At 40.3% G+C, this 22,683-nt stretch overlaps 1 protein-coding gene across 1 annotated transcript in view; it reads left to right on the forward strand.

Moving 5' to 3' along the window:
* The window catches only part of NEGR1 (neuronal growth regulator 1), a gene marked incomplete at its 3' end in the record, with an annotated part of 512,959 nt that overhangs the window by 414,955 nt on the left and 75,321 nt on the right, over positions 1-22,683 (forward strand). The window lies entirely within an intron of this gene.

Genomic DNA, 22,683 nt, shown 5'->3' on the forward strand with positions numbered 1-22,683 from the left:
AAATACCATGCAGTTTATTTCATTTACTTTCGCTACTACTTCATCTAACAATTATTTTATCATGCAGCATAGTTTGTCAAAATGGCTTTAGCAGGCACATTAAATAATACATGAAAAATGCAAACAGAAATGACATCTAAAATATGATTTCCATTTACTTTAATCTTTTCTTGTACACTCATTGTGATTTTGATTCCACGCTGATACAGAATTCCTTTTCCTATTTTAAAGAAAGTCTTTGTACTTGGAAACAGAGTTAAGTTGTTTTCCAGATGGTAGAAAAAAATGTGTCTTTGAAGGCCTCTATATATTGCCACTGATGGCAAGAGTACCTCATTTCAAGCTGTGTTCATTGGGGAGCTGCATCAACAATCAATGCCTGAAGCTATATAAAGGAATTCCACTCTCCAAATGCATACTTGCAAACAGCTAAAGGAACCTCAGGCCTGTGTCTTAGAGATTTGTCTTTGATAAGCATCTCTTATTACTAGAAAGATGTCTCTCCAGTGCAGATGAGAGCCTTGATGCTGGATCTGGAACATTTTTAATGTAGATTCTAATATTTTAATTGAATCTAAATGTAAAGTTCTTTTTCTACTCACTCCCTTCTCTTCACTTTTCTGAAATCAGATTATTTTCATGGGAGCATGGTTTTGTGGAATGACACTGAATATATCACATTACTGAGTTTAAAACTGATTACATCCTTGTTCTGTAATTAAAAATTTTATTTCCCTTCACTTATTTGCAAACTAAAAATTAAAGTGGAAGTTTACATTGCAAATCATATTACTTAGTATTGTTTTCTGGTTACTTAGTCATATGCTTTGGATGCTATTCAGTTCGACTGGATGAATTAATGAGTTCATGTAATGTCCGGAATAATGGCAATAAATTATCGTAGGGGTGGAACATAACACCCTAAAGTGGGGCTGAGCAACAGTTTGCTTTACAAAGCAAGATTTGAAAAAAGCAATTACTAACCTTTAAAACAACAGTAAAATCTGTTTTAAAGTGACAATCAAGGGCTTAGAAAAAATCAGTTGGAGAATAAAGATGGTTTTAAACTAAATGTCAAACAAAATTGTATTGGAAACCTTGGGGAGAATGTAGAATAGTAGTTTAAGATGTGAGATGACGTATTGGAGGTAGTTGTTAGGGTTTCCATGAACAAATGAGTTGCATTAGCAGAATCCTACTGTTCTCTTTTAGTGTCTTGTAAATGTTTTTTAGTAGTGTATCTTTAATTTTAGACATAGTGCTCTGGACACATCTCTCAGTTAAGCTTATGCAGTCCCATTGTCTCAGCTGTTTATCTTTTAGGATGGCAGGATTCCTTTCGTTCTGCTGCGTTTAAACATCAGATATTAATTTTGTGTTTGGTTCACTTTTTATGATCATTTGCTATTTGGTTACCTTGCTTGCTTACAAGGAATTAGAAGGTGAAGATGCTCTGGAAAAAAAGGATTCTTCATAAATTAAGCAAGGTTAACGCCCTTAGCTGGGGCTGACTGAACAATGTCTATCCCAGAATTCTGAAAAAAACCAGCTTGTGATCACAGGTGTGGTAGCAGTGATTTTTAATAAATCAACCCAGAAGTGAGGCCATATCACTGAAGAATATTAAAGGGAGAAAAAGGGAACCACTCAGATATAGACCTATTAATCTCACCTCAATATTATATAAAACCTTAAACATTTTTTAAGGAAAAGATAATCCTGTACAGACGTAGATGGCAAAATAGAGAACATGAAACCTGGATTTACCAAAGTTAGATTGTGTCAGAGTAACCTGATATCTTTTTGATAAAGTAAATGCTTTTTCCCTAAGAAATTGAACTACATTTTAGTAAAATATTCAATACAGTGCCTTGAGGGGTGTGTGTGTATATGATGGGAATTAATAATTAACCTAGACAAACATGACAGTGTGGTAAAGTAGTAAGTAGATCAAGTGTTTTTTCTTGAAAAAAAGAAATCTGTTCCGGGGACAGGTTCCTTCAGATGTCTCCAAGAACCAGTATTGGGACCAATCTTCTATAATATTCTTATTAATGACTTGGGCACAAAAATAGCGCTCATCCAATGTGCCGATGACTCGAGGTTGGAAGTCTTTAATAATATGGAGAACTATTGGAAAACCATATGTAAGGAACTGGATGACTTTAAGGACTGAAGTAATAGAAATGGATGAAGTGTAATAGTACAGAGCGCAGAGTCATGCACTTGGGGACTAATAACAAGCAATTATCTTGCAACCTTGGGAGCTTGTCTGTTGGAAAAAATAGAGGAGGAGAAAGCTTGATTCAGGGTCTTTTTGAGCCATCAGTATGATGTATCCATGAAAAACATAAATGAAATGTTAGGATGTAATAGGCAAGGTATTAATGCGCATGTCAGACCTTGTATGGAATACTCTGGACTGTTATTCCACATATGTTGCCCATGTTCAAGAAAAATGCATTCAAACTAGAATAACTGCAGGGAAGAACTACTAAAATAGTCTGAATGAAGATCATGCTCAAAACCTGTTCTGCCCAGGAGAGGGCTGTGCTCCAGAGCACTATTCAGTTTGCAAGTCTTTTGCTAAAAGGCCACAGGAAGACAGTGAATACTGTGAAAACTGAAAAACCATTTCTTCAGGAATCTGAGAAACCTCAGACCCCAGCAGACCCTTTAATAAATCATGTACTGTATCTGCCCCAGAATTTAAGTTCCTAGTGAACTGAGACATTGAGCCCTCAGATATGGTATATTCCATCAACCAGTTGCCTCACTAAGAACTTCAGAAAGGGGCTGTAAGGAGTATTGCTTCAAGGACTAAGATAGGCACAGATCCTCTTCTCCTACCAGGCGTCAAAAAGCTTTCCCTCAAGCTCGGCTTTTAAAAACCCTGAAGATGAAGTCTTGCTTCAGAGTGTCCGTTACCCAATCAGGCATTATTCAGGTCAATGAAGGTCATGGTCACGTAATGATCTCAGCATTGCTTTGGCGGTTCTTCTGCAGCTGTCAAGCAATGAATCACGTCTATTGTACTTCTGAATAGTCTGAAACCACATTGGGACTTGGGTAGAATCTCCTCATTGAGCAAAGTGAATTTATTGGGGAGCATGTAGATGAATATCTTCACTGCTATGGACAGGAGTGGAATACCACAATAATTGCTGCTATCTCATCTATCTCCTTTCTTGAATATGGTCTGACAGTGTAAATTGTGCTAACCAAATCCTCATCTGTGCTAATTCAGGGCCTCTTTAGCATCACTGATACATACACAGTAACCAGAGACTTTCAGTTGAGCCACTTCCAGATTGTGATCTCATTGTGAGACTGTGGAAGGTGGCTATCTCTAACCTGTTTCATAAGAAGAGGAGCAAAGCAGACCTTCCTCCCCATGTTAAGCCAGTGTATTCAGTGCCACTTTGAGTAGGTCAGTGAAAATATAGCAGGTTTGGTTGAAGAATACTTGAGGAATACAATACAGTCAGGTCTTGATTTACACGGGGTGGGGTTTGCACGGTTTCAGTTATGCATGGTCAATTAATTGTGACCCTTTATTTTTGTACATGGTATGGATTCACTTTTACATGATGCAGTGCAGTCGCCAAGATGCACAGATGCATCTAGAATCAGCTGGCCGCTTCCTGCCCCCCATCCAACACACTGCTCTCAGTGTAGCTTGTAAGTGTGTTGTGGTAGAAGAGGAGCGGGGAGGGAAGGGACATAGTGGGGCAGATCAACACCCCTGCAATGAGGGAGGGAGTGGGGCAAGGGTTGGGACAGGCACTGCCCAGCCAGGGCAGGGGCAGGACAGAGCCACGACTCATCTGGGGGTTGTGGGGTTGGGAGGCAGCTCCTGCCACTGCATACACCCTGGGAGAACACAGGGGGACATATGCCCCCTGGACCTGTGCAGGGTGGGCTACAGCTGTGGGCTGGAGCTGGGGCTATGTGAGGCTCTTTACAGCAGGGGCTAAGCCAGGCTGGAGTTGGGGCATGTGGCGCAAGTGCTGGAAGTGGGCTATGGTGAAACTTGGGGTGGCTGCAGCCCCCCCTCATAGCCCCCTCCCAGCTCCACTGCCTCCCACCCCGAGCCTGGCCCACACTGAGAAAAGCCTGGCACAGCTCCAGCCCACAGCTGCAGCCTGCAAGCCCCGTGCCCTAGGATGAGCCACAGCTCCGTCTCTCCCCCACCCCACCCTGGCGGCGCAGTATCTGCTCTGTCCCACTTCTCCCTCATCGCAGGTGGCGTTGATCTGCGTCCCCCACACACACCCCATCCCCCCCACCTCCCCTTCCACCTCACCAGACTTACCAGCTGCATGCAGCTCTCCATGCTGCTGGGCTCTGCTCCTCTCTGTCTACATGCTGCGCTGCAGCTGCACGCATACACAGATATTTATTGGCCAAATTATTGGCCATATCTGTAACCTAAACCCTTATTTCCCATAGACCCTTGGTATCTTTTTACACCTTTTGCATTTCCATGGTATTTTTTCAAGAATGTAACCACCATGTAAATCGAGGCCCTACTGTATTATCAATGTTCCATAGGCAACTCCTCCTAACAAACTTTATCAATTGTAGCTATACAGGTTTATCTAGAAGTATAAATCCATATGCCAGAAAGCTTGAATCTTTACAGGGAGTCTTTTGAGACTGAAGAAGAATAGTAAAGATACTGGCAATTCCTTTAGGAAACATTCAAGAGAGGTTGCATAAGCTTCTAAATATCCTTCAACTTTCTGCCCTCTGGTATCCAGTCATGTGCATCAGTGATGTATTGGTTGAATCTACTAAAACAAGCTGACATTCCCCTCTCAGTTCTGGTGATTTTTAAACGAGTAGTCACTAATGAGTTTTGTTTTGTTTTTAAACAAATCCACTACAGGAAATTCAGGGGAACACTCAATGTAATAAGGCTAGGCCAGGTTTACTCCTCAATAGAAAAATTGAATAAATCAATCCTCTTTGGAAGAAAAATAGATTCCATAATGAGCCACCTAGTAAAAGTAATGAATTGCCAGGCATAACTTTCTACTTTGGTATAGGAAAAAGGCCGGGTATTTGTTTATTTGCTTAGGGCAGGGGGTTGTGATATCTTTTATTGGACCAAATGTATAATTGGGGGAGAGGATTAACAACCTTTGGGCACACAGTGCCTTTCTACAAGTCTCCCTGGGCACCTATGCACACACAGCAAGGCTGCTGCATTGCACTGTAATTACAGCATGTTGGAGCAGGTTTGATTAATGGAGTGTGCTAGAGTAATTACCACACTCCAGCAGACTCTAGCGTCTCGTGTATCAGTATCTCTGTGCTTAAAAATGGCATTGGGGTGGTTTAACTAAACTTTCAGGTAAAGCTTCAGGTTCTCATTTATTGCCTCACATTCTGAGTCTGTCATGATAATCAGTTTTGAGACTCAGTGGGCATGTTTACACAAGATGCTAATTGCACAGTAGCCAAAAAATACCGTGCAGTAGCACGTCGCAGCACTATCAGTGCTAATATGATACTACGCAATGTTAGTAGGCTGCTGCACGCTAACATTGCTAAAAAGGCATTTGCCCATGCTACTGTGCAGTAACTCGGGTTACTTCACATTTATTTAGTACTTCATTATACAATTACTAAATAAATGCACAATAACCACTGCACAGTAGTGTCTCATGTAGACTTGCCCAGTGGGGAACTCCTTCAGAAACATTTGCTCCTGTTTCCAGGAGATTTGGACAATTTGTCCTGGGACAAATTATGGTGCATTCCATTAAAACTCAAGGGGCACATCCACCCATGCAAGCATGTGGGTTTGCAGCAGCTCAGATAGAAGTGGTGCAAATTTGAGCCAGGACTTTTTGCTTTGGTGCACGTGCTCAAACATGCACGTTGTTGTGGAGCAAATTGTGCCACTTGGGGCAAAATAACCCTGCCTGACTCCTCCCAGATCTGCAGCCAGGGGGAGCTAGAGCCTGGGACCAGCACCTGTGATGTCCAAAAGCTGCCCTGGCAAGTAGCTCAGGGCTACTCACTCTCAGGAGCTTCTGGGGCCCAGCAAATTGGTACCTGGGGACATTACCCCTTGTGCCAGCTGGACTGCTGAAGCAGCCCCAAGAGTTCCCTGCACCCTTTACCCACTGCAGCAGTCTGATAGCGGGGGCTGCTGCTGTGACTTGCTGTGCACCTGCCAGACCCGGAAGGGGACTGCATAGCCAGGAGAGGCAGCTGTGGGCCAGCTGCCAGTGGGCTGTGGCTGCAGGGTTGGCCTTTGTGCAGCACTACTGCCATGTGTGCCGCTGCCCAGTCATCTGGGCAGCTATCACCCAGAAGATCTTCCCAGTCTGGTGGCCTGTTTTGAACAGTCAAAGTATATCCTCCTGGCTCCAATTGGCCAGGAAGTCAGCCACCTTCAGCTGGGCCCAAGATGGCAGCTCTGAGCAGGAATTCTAACAGGAATTCTGGTGTTCCTTATTGGAAAACTGAAAAATCCCTGATTTATAAAAGAAAAACAAATCCCAAAGTCACTCTGTAAAATACCCCCAAATCTATGTTCCTCCACAGTTAAAACAGAGGCCCCCCAGGCAGCAGGGGGCAGCAGGGCCCAGGCTGGAGCTGCTGGGGCTGTCACCCCACCCCACTGTGTGGGTGGAGCCCCAGTGATCCAGACGGGCAGCTAGAACTGCTGGTAAGTGCTGGGTTGGGGGGGAGGTTGTTTGGGGATTTTTTTAATTGTGGGGATGCTGGGGGGGCAGGGATTGGGGGGGGTGTTCTGGCACTGGTGGGAAGACAGGTAGCAGTGGGGGTAAGTTGGCCACTTGATTCCCCTACTGTCTGGCCCTGTACTGCTGCCTGCTCCACTGCAATGGTTGAGGGGACAAATGTAAGATCATCCTCCAATAATTAGATTCTATGCATGGAAAATTAGAACAAATAGCATTTTCCATGTATAGAATTTAGCTGTTGGGGGGATCATCTTAAATTCAAAATTGTCTTAAGTTTGGGTAAATGCAGTATATTCATGTTAGGAGCAGAGGAGGAAAGCCCAGCCCAGATAATTCCCTGAGCGTATGGAAACAATCAGACCTATAAACCCAACATGTTATGTTCTCTTTGCCAGTCTGTAATATAAATAATTGAAAAACTTTCTTTTGAGGGAACTGTATAGTATTACCATAGTAAGGGACCTGTTTGGAATATAGACTATTACAAAGTATTACAATAATTAAACTTCTGTTATGGTGAGAGACCTGGATTTATTTTTAAAAAGTACAAAGCACTTGCAAATGTTACTTTTACTGTACCTGGTTTGCATCCTGATTTCTGCAAATTGTCTTTATTTGGTCCCTAAGGTTCATCCGTACTTTATATTTTCCATCAGTTTTCTCAAATTGTTCCCAGTGGCATTAATGAGGCATACATACAGGCATCTGAACCAGAATACAGGGCTAAATTATATTAAAGAATTCTATTTAGAATATTCTGGAACTGTTTGTCAAAGCTGCTACTAAAAGATAAGAAACTGAAATCTCTGAATACAAATGATTCAATGTAGCCTAATTCTGAAAAGTTATCATGGTATGCATCACTGCAGCCTCTACTTGGATGAGGTCAAATACAATATTTTGAATGAAAGATAAAATGAAACTTTAATAGAATTGAAAATAAAATATACTTAAAGGTGATTCTTAACTTGGTACATAAATTATTGGTCTGTAATCTTTATGGTGCATGTTTAACTTGGAGTCATTATGCAAATGTATTCATTATATAAATATTCATTATATAAACCTATTATGTAAATCCACAAAATCTACACATTCACTGTAACACTGTAAGGAACTCAGAACTGTAGTTTGTAATCTGAAAATCTTGTATTGTTGAAATGTCATCTGAATAAATTGCAGGTATTACTTATTTTGTTCTGACATTTAAGAGCAAAGTGCAACATCAATAGTTTAGGAATGAAACCAGAATTTTAAAGAATTAAGACCTGTCTGAAGCATAATGCTAGCTTTTAACACTTGTATGCACAGCATACTTGTTATTGCCATCTTGGGAAAGCAAACACTGCAGATGTTACCAAGAGGATTTGTAACTAGACCTGGTCAGAGATCTTCTGGCATTTTTTTTCTTGGATATGTGAAACTTTTCACAGGGACCTACCCTTTTCAAATAACTTTCATCAGGAAGGTCTCTCCATTCCAGGATTGAATTTCTGGCGAAAGAGGGAGGGACCACTTCCATAAGAGTAAACAGGTTAGTGGTTTGGGTACTCATCTGTGTTGTAAGTAACCCAAAACCCTGCTTTGTCTGAGTCAGTGACCAAAAACGACTAAAAAGAAGTTTCCGACATCTTCTCATATATTGTGTGTGTGTCCAAACCACTAAGGCACTTATTCTGTCTTTGGCCATATTCATATGTAATTATTTAAGTGAAGTTCATCAGCCTTAACAAGTGAGGTTAAGTTAGAGAGACCCTAGAATAGAAAGTAGGTAAGTAGTGATGGCCTTCACTCAGGATGTGGGGAAATCAGCTTCAGTTTCCTGTTTTCAACTGGGCAGAGCAAGGATTTGGTCTCATGTCTCACTTTTATGTCTTAACTGAGCATCCTCAGAGGTATTTGCTCTCTGTCTCTCTCTTGGAGGAGGAGTACTTTGAAAAGGTCTTGGTTTCATGTAGAGGTGAAACAGGAAAATATTGACATTAAGAAATTCCGTGTAGTAGGAAAACCTTTTTCTCTCCAGCTCCTGTGGCAGCAAAATGGTGATTCCAGAAAGCCCCAACCCCCTCTCCCTTCCAGGCATCCGAGATTATATACACTTGAGAGGGCTTGGTTCCTTGATTTGACTTTTATTAAGTGAGCCAGGGTGGAGAAGAACTGCAGGTCCTCTTTACCCTCAGCAAATTACTTTTGTACTTGCTTCTTTTACAAATGTATAATAACTTCAGATCTGTTTCCTTCTCTTTCTTGTGGGATCTTGGAACAGAGAAACAAGTGAAACAAGATTATGGGTGGCGATAGGATGAGTAAGCCTTCAAGTCACCAATAGAGTTGCCAACTCTGACTGAAGCTATTCCGGGAGATTTTTTTTTCCCCCAACATGATGTAATGTCATTAATTTCATTTTCTTAAAATATCTTATTAAAATCTCCCAGATTGCTTTCAGTGGTTACCAGGAGTTCGATGTTGATTCTGGTAGACTCCTGGCCAATCCGGGAGGGTTGGCAACCCTAGTTACAAATCTATCTAGACTTCTTATTAGTAATGAAGGATGCATGATTGCACTGAGTTGAAGCAGAAGTCCTGTGAAAAAATAGGATATGATCATGTTGAAGGCTGTTTCAAAATGTGTATGTAGATATTTTGGGAAGTAGGATCTTTCCCACTTTCATGCTGTGATTCCCCTCCCCCTATTAACAAAGTCCTGTTTTCATGTGCGCCATGATTGAACTGAATCCAATACCAGCCCTATTGTTTCTGGACAGTGCTAAAACTCTGAAGATGTATTACACTAATGTATCATCATAGCACTGTCGTTCTGACAATATATTAGTGTAATACATCTTCAGAGCACTCAAATGATGGGGCTGTCTAGGAAGAATGAGTCGGAGTTGATTCAATTCAATTACAGGACAAAAGACATTGCTAGTTGCTGGAGAGGGGGTGGGGAAGAGAGAATGTTTCCTGCAGAGTTTCACTGGAGCAGACTACTGTAAAAGTTTGAATAGTTAATTGAGGGAATTCTTATTTTGTTTCAGCTTCAACTAATTATTGGAGAGTATAAAGAAAGGTCAACTGACCCTTTAGTAACATTAGTATATCCTGCTCCTCCGAGGCATAACTGAGCAGTTTTGTGCTTTTGAACAGTGGCAGCGTATGGGGCAGTAGTAGATAAAGTAGCCAGGTGGCTGGCATCCATAGCATCTACTGTTTTTGAGTTCTCTCTCCCTCTCCCCAAGTGAGCACATGGGGCTATTGCCCTGCTCCCCTTCTCCTTTGATTATGTTATTGCCTCTCCTTATGTATTGAATGATCATGAAGTGACAATTTTTCAAAAAACTAATCTTTCTGTATAATACACAAGCAGCAAGTGCCCTGTATAAAAGTACATACTAGCTGCAGCAGATCTTTAAGGATGTAAATGCCTAATTTAAGTCAATTAGCATCACATTTCCAGGCTGTGTGTTTATACAATGTATATGCTTTGTTTTAAGATACTCTCCAGTTTTACTTTAAATCAGAAGTGCTTAAACTAAATTTTGCAATTTCCTTAACTCTGTTTTATTTAATTAAACTTTTCAGGTGTAGTACATATATGTATGAGATTATAGGAGTCAGTAGACCATATGCACTCAGACTAACACAATAGGTATTAGTATAACTAAACTTAAATTAACATAATCACCATTCCCACAGAATCTACTCAATATAGCAATTATATTATTTCTTAGTGTATAACAAGCTGGTATCTTCTACCCTGCTATATAGCTGCTACCATTAGCACTGCAGAGCTAATGTTAACACTTATCACAACTGTGTAAAATATCTAGACAGAGATCCACCTTTTCCCAGCTTTATATTTCAAAGTTGAATTAGCAGTTACTTCAAGTACTTTGGAAACTGTCCCATTTGAAAGGCCTCTGTGTTGGATCCTTGTTAAGTTGCCAAGCCTCTTTCACTTGAGTTGTTTTGTCCTAGATAGTTTAAAACTTGTGATTATTTGTTACCTCCTTCATCAGCCTATATTCCTGATGCCAATGACTACTGCCAGCCAGAAGCTGCCAGTCAGCTGCCTCAAACTCCAAGCAATCCCAAGACACTTCTCTTGCTGTCTCTTGCGGCCAGGCCACTACTCAAGAAAAACTCTTCCCACAGCGCAGTTTTTCTATAGAATGATACACAACTGCTCTGCAGGAAGTTTCCCCATGGTTTCGGGTACTCTAATCTCCAATCTAGCAGTACTACTCTACAGTGTACAGGATGCAATCAAGATTCTTCAGCTGCAGTGCTGTGAGAAATTCCCCTGGTTTTAAAGGAGCTGATGACTCTCCCTTCTGAAAAGGACTAGAAGTCTTATCTCAGTGAAGCTAAAAAGTTCTGAGTGGGGATAATAAAAACTATGACGCTCTTACAGGAAGATGAATTTATTAGGTCCCTAGGAAAAATAACACAATTGAGTGATTTCAGTTGCTAAGCATTGGTGGTGATGTGCTTCTGTTATGCCATCATTATTCATTTTATAGGCAACTGCTTGAGCATGGGCACTAGTATTGTATTCATCTTTCAGGTGAAGCATTACTGGACTGAGCTGAAACATCTGTTCCATACAACTAAGTTGCAATTGTCTGGAGACAAGCCAGGAAATCTTTCATAATAAATGAAGCCAAGAAAGATCAGCAATGACTATGCTAACATTAACCATGAGCTGGGAAGTTTCCCCTATTCCATGAAGGGAAAAAGACACTTTAGTATTACAGGGCATTATTATGAATAATAGTCTCCACCTGTATCATACAATTTTATCTTAACCCTCTGGCTTCCATTTCACTCTGATATCAGTTCTAATAGTTTGTTGGAGGGAGGGGGTGTGTAAGTGCCTAGATAGCTGTAATTAGCCATGACATAATACTCTGAATTTAATCTTGGCTGTGTTCTTTGAAAGGTTACACGAGATGAATTAAAAGGTATCTTTTTTTAGGATGTTATAGTGACAGAAATTAAATTAATTTGGGGTTCACATATGCAGGAGTCTATGAAGGTCTCCCAGCTCTGAATTAGTAGATAAGAGAATAAGCCTTTTCTTGATTTAAAGATAAACTCACTGGGTGTGTCTACACATGTGCTTGATTGCACAGGAGACTAATTTACTGTGTCACCATCTGCACGTGCACAGAAATTGGGCCTGTGTAGACTAATTTACAGAGCTGTCAGATAGTCCAGTCAGGCATAGGTACTATCTGATGGCAGAGTAAATTACTGAAATGAATGTGTAGATAGTGATGTCAGGATTAGTTTACTCTAGCTCAAACTGCACTGGAGTTTATTCATTCAGTTCATTCATTTAATTGCACATGTAAACACACCCACTGTCATATACTTTGTGCTGGGTTGGCGGAAGTTCCCTAAATTTTGGCATTACATTTTAAGGATTCATAGTGGACTACCTTGTAGGGTTTGGGTGTTTCTGTTGGATAGGCCTTTTGCATTTTTGGATTACTAGCTCTTTATCTCAACAAGACCTTGGAAAATCAGGAAATTGTGTTTTTTAATGAGAACAGAAAGTATTGCGGATGGGGAGTGATTTAGAGAGGTCACTACTATCTTTTCAGATAGAAGGCAGACCAGAGCAGAACCTTCTATTCAGGTGCAACTAAAGGTTTTTGCCTTTAGACATCCGCTTGTTAAATTTGATGCAGCAATGTTGTGACCTTTTGGCCACTTATGGAAAGCTGTGCCTTTTCTGAGTTCCTGCCATCTTTACAGTATTATTTGAGTATCTTCTAGCCACAGTTATCTATCTTTTTAATCGTCTGCAGGCTGAACTACTGCAGTATTTTTACCTACAGCATAAACATAAAAAAGCCAATTGGTTCATCCTTCAGTTGCCCGCCCCATAAACAAGACAGCCTGAAGGAAATGCACCATGCTGGCAATATGAGCTTTTTAACTGATTTCCTTCCCACCCCCTGAATTTTAAATCTGCTTCAAGGTGCTAATCCTGTATGGCCAACCACCTAAATGACCCTGTTGGAAAAGTAGATATTACAGTGGAGAGGCAAATAACTATGCATGACAAATTTATGTCTACTGCCTATGTGTTACTCTGATGGACACAGTAAAAATGGCCACAGGGTTGGTCCACCTGCTGCATGTGTCTCACAAATGGCATGGGCAGCCTCTGTGTGTGGTACTCAGCAGATCAGGGAGGAAGCAGTGAACGTAGGGACAGAAAGCTGAGCAATAGATTGGGGAGGTGAAGGGAATAGGAGTGAACTCAGGAAAAGCATGGGGCTTACTTTGTAGCATGCTTGCTGAAAGGATTCCCCCACCCCCGACACTGAATTAATAGATAAACACGACATGCTATGATCTCTTTTTAGGGCTTAAATACATTATATGAACTCATTTAAAGATTGTTTTCTAAAGTCAAGGTTAGCAAACTGTAGAGTCAGCTTGTCACCAAATCAATGCGTATGAAATGGCAGTTTCCCATGAAGTGAAGAGGAAAGTGAGAGGACTCAGTAGCCTGCCCATTATGAACCTAGCAAAAGAGGTATCCTTCTGCTATGCACAATTTATGTATCAATTCAATGCCAGAAGGCAAGCATTAAGAGCTCCTAGGGGTTACCTTTTTAAATATTCTTTTAACTTCTGCATAAAGAGAAGAGTATTCATAATAGCATATCCTCAAAATCCTACATATACTTATCAATATGCCTACCCCTGCAAAGGATGAAATCCTTCGTTAGACAGATGGAATCTTAGGATCCAAGACTGTAAAGTGTATTCAGTGCCATAGTCCTTTACATGTGAAGTCAAATGATGCTACACATTGTGATGAATAGGTTGACAAAAAGGGATCTTAAAATAAATGTTGCAAGTACCAGAGGTGTACTTTCTATCTGATCCTTGCAGGGATAATTATATTTATTTTTGGAAAACTTTGAAAGTTTTGAAACCAAACCCAAACTTTTGCTTGTTCAAGTGGAGTTGTGAATTTTGAAAAAGATTTAAACTAAGATATTCAGAATCTTTGGTCTGGTATATGAAGGGAATGAGAAATAAGAGCAAAATGCTAACTTTGGTAAAACATAGATGTTCTGAATAAAGCTGTGCAAAAGTGGTGATAATTTTCCAGAAAAATGTGTATGAAAATATTTGCTGTATTAGGACAGATGATAGTAGGTGTAAAGATGATCTTTCCTGGAAAACCACATTAAAATTATAATTTTAAAACCATATTTCATATGTGCCTGGTTTTGATTCCTTAGTGATGGAATCAACTTCATTTGAGAAGTGGTGCATTTTCAACAAAAAGTTTGTGCAACATGGCAGATGTATCAGTGAAATGGGTCTATTTCTAGCTCATAACCAAATGAAAGGCAATTAAAATTTCAGCAAGTTTCACTTGTCTTTGAGTGTCTTTTTAAATATGAACTTCTGATCAGTATGAATCTATTGGATAGTAGTGCTGGTTTTCTCCCTACATGTAAGGAAGTTGAGGCTGTTACCTCAGGCAAGTGCTTGTTCAGGACCACTCCAGCCTCTGAAAGTAACCCCTGGAGCCATCCGAGGAGCCTTCTAGAGTAAGGGGGGATATCCCTGGTTCCTTCCCACTCTGAGACTCTGGCCTTTAGCTGCTCCTGGCTGCCTGTCAAAGATGACAGAAGCCAGGAGCAGTAGGACCTAGGGGGAAGCCAGTAGGACCCAGCACCAAGGCTGGCCCAGCCCCACCCCACCCCACCCCACCCCAGTTCCCTCCTACTCCCAGCCCCACAACCGGCAGCCTCTGCCTGCGCCATTTCCACTGCTTCCCTGCATGCTGGCCCACTGCTCCAGCACCTCATGGTCCCCAGCTATATTGCTGTATTGTGGGAGCATGGAGCTGCGCTGGTACCCCAAGGCCATGAGCAGGAGGATGTGTGTATGTCCATGCAATGAGGGAGGAGGAGAGAGAGACAGAGAGCAATGAGGAAGGGACACTGCATGTGCACAATGAGGGGGCACAGGAGTGTGTGCGTGTGTGTGTGTGTGTGTGTGTGTATGTGTGCGCACGCGCTCATTGAATGAGTCCCACAGGCACACCCCACCATACACATATACCCACACTCCCTCACAGAGCCATACACGCAGACCCCACACCTACACCCCCTCTCACATCCCAGCCACCCTTCCCCCACACATAGCAATCTACAAACCCCATGCCCACCCACACCCCACATATTCACACACACAGACACACCCACACCCCATACACCTATCCACACTCCACAAAACCCCCACATATACACCCACACCCTCCCCGCATCCCACATACTGACACACCCACAGCCCCCCCATATCACCTACACCACCACAGTATATGAGATTAAGACTTCATTTTAAGCTATTGTGCAATCGCCTCTGTGTACACTACACAAATGCATGTAAATCAGGACAACAATCGTTTTCTAAATCAAATTAATGAATGTTGTAGATGTTCAATTTTTTAGAATACAATTTGGTACTTTTTTGGTTCTGAGATGGCAAATCCCCTTGCTGAAAGGAATATTTCCAGGGCAGGTGGAGGGACTTCTGGTGGCAAAGGTGGAAGTCCCACCCGACTTCCAGTCCCAAGATGCTGACCAGGGGGTGGGGTACCTGTCAAGGGGTGAGGCTGCTCATGCGGCCCTCGACAGCTTGCCAAAACTCAGTAAGTGCCCTTTCACCCAAAATAATTGCTCGCCCCTGTTCTAGCCCCTGAGCAACAAAGCTGTCCAGCTAGTTTCCTTCTTCAGACTCAGTCTAGGAGCTGATACCTTGCTTGTTTACACTCCCCTCCTATGTCTGCTCTGATGCTCATAGCGTTCGGCTTTTTGCAACCTCCTGGGTGTTCGCCATTCCACCTTTGTTGATATATCAGCAAAACTATTCAAGTTTCAGTTGATGCTACTGGTCTGTCTTTGTCTCCTCCCGCTATTTCTTTAGCTTTATGGGTAACCCAAGACATGCAACCTTGTAACAACATATCTAATATACACACTTAAAACAGAAATCTTACAATAAAACCCATAATCCATTACATAGGTTATTGCTGTTAAACAGTAAGTGAGATTGGATAAAGTGCTTCAGTACTTACTGTGAATGAGTACCTCCTAGTGTAGGGATAGATTATCCCAGGTAGATTCAATAGAAGTTGTCATAAAATTGCATGGATTATGAATGGGGAGAGCTAATTGAACAACAAAGAACAAATGTGTTTTAACTATACCTGCACTTTTTTTTAAAAGAATTTTGTTTTAGTTGTATGAATTTAGAAAATACTATGATATGACTCCTGTTACTAAATGCCATAAATCATGAATACACTTAACAGACTGATTGTAAATAATTTGGATTCTGTGCAGCTGAACTATTTACCAGTTCACAAATAGGTTTTTTTTTTTACAATTTTAAAATCTGTTTGCCAAAAAAATGGACTCAGGAAAAATAGTGAAATCAGCAGAAATTAGTTATGAAGAATTAACTCTACTCAAGAATGCAGTAATGGCTCTTGCCTTAACAGGCTTTAAACAGAAATCTTGGAAAAATGGAGGAGTCAGTGGGTTTATTGGAGTTAGATATATTTACTGAGGAAAGATAAAGTAAAACAATAGTCATGAAGGGTAAGATGATGGAGGATACTGCATTAGTGTACTAAAGGCTGAGATAAATTCAGTCAAGCTACCGGAAAGGAAGGAATGATAACTGGATGTAGCAAAGTGGAACTTCACTATCTACATGTACGAATGCAACACACTGAGAGAAATAAAATTATACAAAGTGAAGTACAAAGCCAGGAAAAAGAGTTGCCGTTGCAATAAAAAAAATTGTAAAGGCTCAATTAGGGCTAATTAGTCTCTTCCTAAGAGTCCATAAATTCTCACATAAGAGCTGTGAACAATGAAGGGACCCCACATTAGCCCTAATTATTTAACTTGGCCAGGTTCCTTAGGCAATTGAAATTTGGGAGAGGAAAAGAACAAATGTGGGGATTTTTTTTTTAAGTGTTCACAGACTGAGAAGTCTATATTGTAATATTGTCTATTTGTGCCTTCGGACTAGAGATGGAAAGGGTTGTTCTGAGAGGAAATCTTTCACGTGCTTCAGCTCTGTCAAAGGGAATTCTGCATTTCATATTATTTCATTGTTATTGGCTGGTGCTTGGGCTAAGACTGGGAGACATATTTTCTGAACAGAGTCACGTATGAAGGGGTGAAAACCCACTTTGTCTCCCAGATAATGTCAATTGATTGAATACTGTTATTTGTATCTGTAGTATGCATATGCCAATCCCTTTTGTATTATACAAAGATTTCCAAACACAGGTCCACAGAAATCAGAGAAAATACTCCAATAGATATGTCACTGCCATACAAACATGGAGATATCCATCAAATCAATTAACTGGGGTTTTTTTCCATTCCAAAAAGCAACAGCTGGCTTGTAGCATCTTTACTATATAAGTATTAAAATGCAATTAGTTGTCCTTTATATCAGGATTCTACCTCTAAGGCAGCAAAATCAATACAGAAATGCATTCTGGAATATGACCTGACCATGTATTCTGTGTTCTCTAGTTTGTTGGGTATAAAGAGAAAATTCAAAGTTATTCCAAAATATCATAGCTTGATAGATCTCAGACATCTAGTATAGCATTGACAGCATTTCTACTTATGATAAAAGTTGGTATACCTTCAGTGAGTGAGGAAAATTAAACCTGACTACCTCTCTTTTAAAACCAATCTGTACCTTGGTGACTCAGAAGTAGCTATTAAGAAGAACAACTGGAAAAGTTGTGCATGTGGTAAAATATAAATGACTCCTAAAAGTTATTTTTTGTCTGTCTCTATTGAACAGAACAAAGAAATAAAGTCCTTTTTATAACAAAGTGTTCTTTGAGGATTTACTCACCCTTGTTAAGGGTGACACATTTACAGTGTCCTTATTCTTACTTATGCTCTCCTGTCATCACAGCATTGTTTTAATTAATTAGCAGAAATACATGTTTAATATCTTCAGAAGAGCTTTCTGCTTGATTTATACATTTTAATCATATATAGCCATTATATTATCATGCTACTATGCTACATAGCCTCATATCAACAATCAGAAATGTTTATGCATGTTTTATCTCAAGGAGTATGCAAAAATTACCTTAAAATAATTATTTATGAAGGAAAATAATATACAGTGGAAGTATTAAAATGCACTGTAAAAAATGCTTTAAAATTTTCCTTTATTCCTCCCCCCCCCCCCCCATAACAACAGTTATAAATATAATTTTGGTTGGTAAAAACTAACATGAATAGTTCTGTTCCTGAGAAAGTAACTAATACTCCATTTAAAGTGCTGTTGGGTGAAATTCTGAGCCCGTTGAAGTCAATGGTAGTTTTGCCAAAGATTTCAATAAGGTAAGGACTTCACCGCAGAACTCTAATTCTCACTTTTCCTTTCCCAGTCCATCTGTAAAATACTGCAGAGCCCAACAGTGAGAAAATTAAATTGTCTTCTGAACCTCTTCTTCATAGACTAGTAATTCAGTTTCTCCTCTTTTTTTTTTTCGTATGGCTGCCCCTTTGTTCAGCTAGCTATGCAGAAGTAGCAGTATTTTTTTTAATTCATTGCCTTTGTTCACTAATAGAAGTGTGTATATAATCCATTTTTTACTAGATCATTATTAGTTATATCCAAATGCAAAATAAGGTTTTTTGCTTTTGAAGATTTTTTTGAAATGCAATATTGTTAGTATAAAAATGATTAAAATTCAACACTTTAATTGTATTTCTTGATACACTGTGCAAAATAATTTCTAATGTGATTTGGAAAGAAAATTCCATGGAAATAATGAGCTTTTAAAAAGAATTATTAAATTTAATTTCCCCATTTTCAAACTGCATCTGCGAATGAGTTGAAAGGTTGTAAAATGCACATACTTTATAAAAATATGCATGCCATAGTAGTACAACTCATTTCAATAATCAATATCATATCCCTTTATTCATGCACAAGTTTTTTAAAGAGAGTGCTGACAGACCCTTAAAAATAGCAGCATTTCAGTACACTACTCTAATAGGAATCATTCAGGCATTCCCACCAAGTTTTCTGCATAGTGATTATGATGAGTTAGAGTAGAAGTAATTTGTTATTCAGCACCCTCTCTTTCCAAAAGTACCAAAGAGCCATCTTTTGTCAATACATACATATATACTCTCTTTCCCAGTAGATATTGTTTCTGTTGTTATATTTCAACTGGGCTCAGGGCTGCTTACTAGATCTCAGAACTAAAGCTGGTTGTGTAGTAGCAGAGTTGTGCCAAATACATAAAACTGTCATTTCTGTCAATATGGAGTGTCAGCAATATTGACCTTTTCGAGGTCAAATATTATCGTGTTCAGGCTGTAAAGCTAATGCTAAAAGCACAGCTACAATCGAAGAATAGTTTAGAAGACCAGAGGTGGGAGAGAGAAAGTTAGGGTATCCCTTTATGTATTATGCATGCAGAAAAGCCAAGAAGCTTTAAAAACTTGGACGTTCAGAAAAGAGCATTTGTTAGTGGTTAGTGACTCTAACACTGCATATCTGTGTGTGTGTGTGTGATTTAATTCCAAAGCAGCCATTTTCTTCTTTTGAGACTGATCAGGGTGTCCAGACTGTGGAATAAACTTCCTCCAGGGGTAGTACAGTCAGCTACCCTGGAAATCTTCAAAAGGAGATTGGACAATCACCTCGCCGGGGTCACTTGACTCCAGTTGTCTTTTCCTGCCTAGTGCAGGAGGACTGGACCCAATGATCTACAAGGTCCCTTCCAGCCCCTAACAAGATTCATAGATTGTTTATAAGAACTAAATAAGATATCATTTACCCCAAAAAGAACATTTACCCTCTTCATGGGATTTCACTGTATATTCAATCCCAGGAGAAGCTTAGAGTGGTAATTTTTTTTTATTTCAGAATGTTATAATACCATATTTACTTGGATAGAAGGCAACCCTGATTGTAAGATGACTTCCCAGAAATTAGCTTTTATATATGGAAAATTTGTAAATTTGTTATCATTTTCCAGGTATAGAAGCTAATGGAGGTTTGCCATGAATTTTCCCCCCTCCCATTGCTATAGTAGGGAAAACAAATTGGCGTAAGGTAGCCCCTTTGCTTTCTGCTTCCCCTCAACTTTTTCCCCTGACAGCTCCTTTCCCCTCTCTACTGAAAGGCACTGTTCCTCCTGAGTGCATGGAAGTGAAGAGCAAATTTGAAAACAATGACTTTGAAATTGAACATGGCTGTGGCAGTTTGCATAAAGTACCCATGCACTTAGCTCATCCACAATTGATGCATTTTTTACCGTTCTGAAACTGCTGCAAGTTTAAGCACAGGTACTCCATAAACACCCTTTTGAGCAGCACTTTGGTACCTAATGATATGAAATACAAAATGGATGTATCTACGAGACGTTTACTGTAGAGTTGCCTTATTAGCTCTGCAGCGAAGTCTGTGACTACGCATGTGGCCATATTAGGCTTCAGTAAACTAATAAACACTACTGTAGGTTAGTACTTGTAAACACAAGTGCTATCCTGTGACAGCATTATTTGGCATGTCACAACACATGTGCAGACGCTGACAGGGCTGGATAGGGCATGAGCGTACTTCAGTGTGGGGGATGCCTTCCAACTAACCTCACACTGGACCACACTCATGCCCCCACCAGTCCCTCTACAGCGTGGTAAACTGGGTTTGAGCAGCCCCAGGCTGATCCCCTGGGCCTCCTGCCAGCCAGGCCTGCAGTCCTGGGCGCACATGTAAACGCAGTGCCCAGGAACAGTAAATTGTGACATGAACTGCACCAGAGTTCATTCAATCACATTAATAGTACATGTAGACACGCCCTCTGTGTATGATATTAGTCCAAAGCCAGACTCATGACTTATCACATAGCTTATTGGGCTGGACACCAACAGAGTCAACAGCATTTCAGGCCAGGGTGACCCCACAGCTCGGCACTGCTCAGTATGTGTATGTACTCCAAATACCCTCCCACAAAGGATCCATGTGCTAATTATCCCCTATTTGTGGCTGGAATCAGGGGTGCCTGTTACAAGTCCTGGGATGCTCCAACAATTTATGTGCAGATGTGGTGCATGCCAGCCTGGTCCACCTTCATCTCATGGAGGGTCGGACACACTAATTATATGCACCAGGCTGAGATTGGTGCCAACAGAGAGATTCTTCGCAGGTTGGGGTATGCAGAGAAGAGAAGGGATTGTGTATCCTATTCTTTTTTGTTCAGCAGCATGTGTTCAGCATCCTGCTGTTTCTGTAAGGTTGTCAGAGGTTACCCGTTGTGATTGGTCTTTTATTTCAACTGTACTTATATAAGCTAAAACTCTGATAAGCCCAGAGACCATGCTCCTCCACTGCATCACCCCTTGAACAACAACCTATCTACCCCTTGTGTGAAAGCTACTGTACTCTTAACTATATAGACACCTACAGAGAGTATATAAAAGAGCTGTGGCTGTGATCATATCTACTGAGAGGTTGTGATATAGCTTCATTACTTGTCTGCTGGATAGGAGAGTGGATTTGCTACCCAAACACAGCAGGATGTACCAAAACAAAGTGTGATTTCTTTAGATTTGAGTTGTAACATGAATATCTTCCCTAATGAAGCCATGATGAGATTTTGCAATCGTTGCTCTGAACCTTATGAGCCTAAGTTATATACTTTGCAAGATTATTGTGTAAAGTCTTCACTAATTTTCACAGTGAATAGTTTTCAAAGCCCAAGGTCAATTTTCATAATACACTGTTTCATATATTCTACAATAGTATACACAGTAGTGTACATTCAGCTGTGCCACAGTGCATACAAATAAATGCAGCATATATTTTATGCAGTACAGGCAGAAAACATATGTTTCTGTTCAGAGAAATAGTAAATAATTTTTTTCTAGAAGTTGATTCAACCTGGCCACAGTGGAACATAACAGCAACCAACCATATAAACAGCAGCAGCTGGTCTTTTGTGGAAGCTTCCTTTTTATAATTTATCCCTTCTGAATAACACGAGGAAAAAAATCCATCTTGGTGCAATTTACCTTATCCTGTAAATTATTTCTTTAGATTTGATCACTGTTCATTTCAATTCACAATACTTTTTATTGCAATTTTATCATTACCTCATTTGGAACTATTGTTTTCTAGTGACCAGAACTAAAGAGGATGTATATTCCTCCAAGTTAGACGTGCCTAATATCTGTGCACCTGGTGCTAAGAATGGACCCAAAAGCTATGTAGTCCCCTTACTTTGGAGTAAGGAAGAGAACCTGAGGACATAAAAAAAATGCCTATAGGAAAAAGTTACCATGAGGTAGGCTAGTGCATAAACTTACAGTACATGTGCTACCCTGAAGGAAATTCATGGTAGCTTATACCACCCTCAGTGAGTGGTAAGCTGCATTGTATTCTCCATCAGGGCTCATGTCAGAGAAGATATCTTTTATTAGACCAACAAGATTTTTGCAAAAAAAAAAATCTTTAATTGCAAGCTTTTGGGCACAAACACCTTTCATCCGCCATAGGAAAAAAGATTGTAAAAGTTCTCCTGGGTAGAAATGAGAGTTCATAGGATTTCACAGAGGCGACAGTAGATGGAAAGCTCCTCTGGGCAGGCACTTCTTAGCTGGTGAAGAGTCTTTCAGCTCTCCTGTGAGATTCTGTTAGGATGCAGATTACCTTGAACCAAGGCAGGAGTAGTATCTCAGGTTTTCGATGGTCACAGTTGCTTCCCCCTTGGGAAAATATGAAGATTTCATTTCAAAATATAACAGAAATATTCTCCATGTGGCTTTCCATGGTGTCTTTCCATCATTTGCCTTTTATTAATAATTGGGTTCTTAGCCAGAAGGAGGGAGTCCTGAGTTTTAAGTATCTTTCAGCA

This window comes from Alligator sinensis, unplaced genomic scaffold (assembly GCF_000455745.1).
Source record: "Alligator sinensis unplaced genomic scaffold, ASM45574v1 scaffold853_1, whole genome shotgun sequence".
In the NCBI taxonomy this organism is placed as follows: Eukaryota; Metazoa; Chordata; order Crocodylia; family Alligatoridae; genus Alligator; species Alligator sinensis.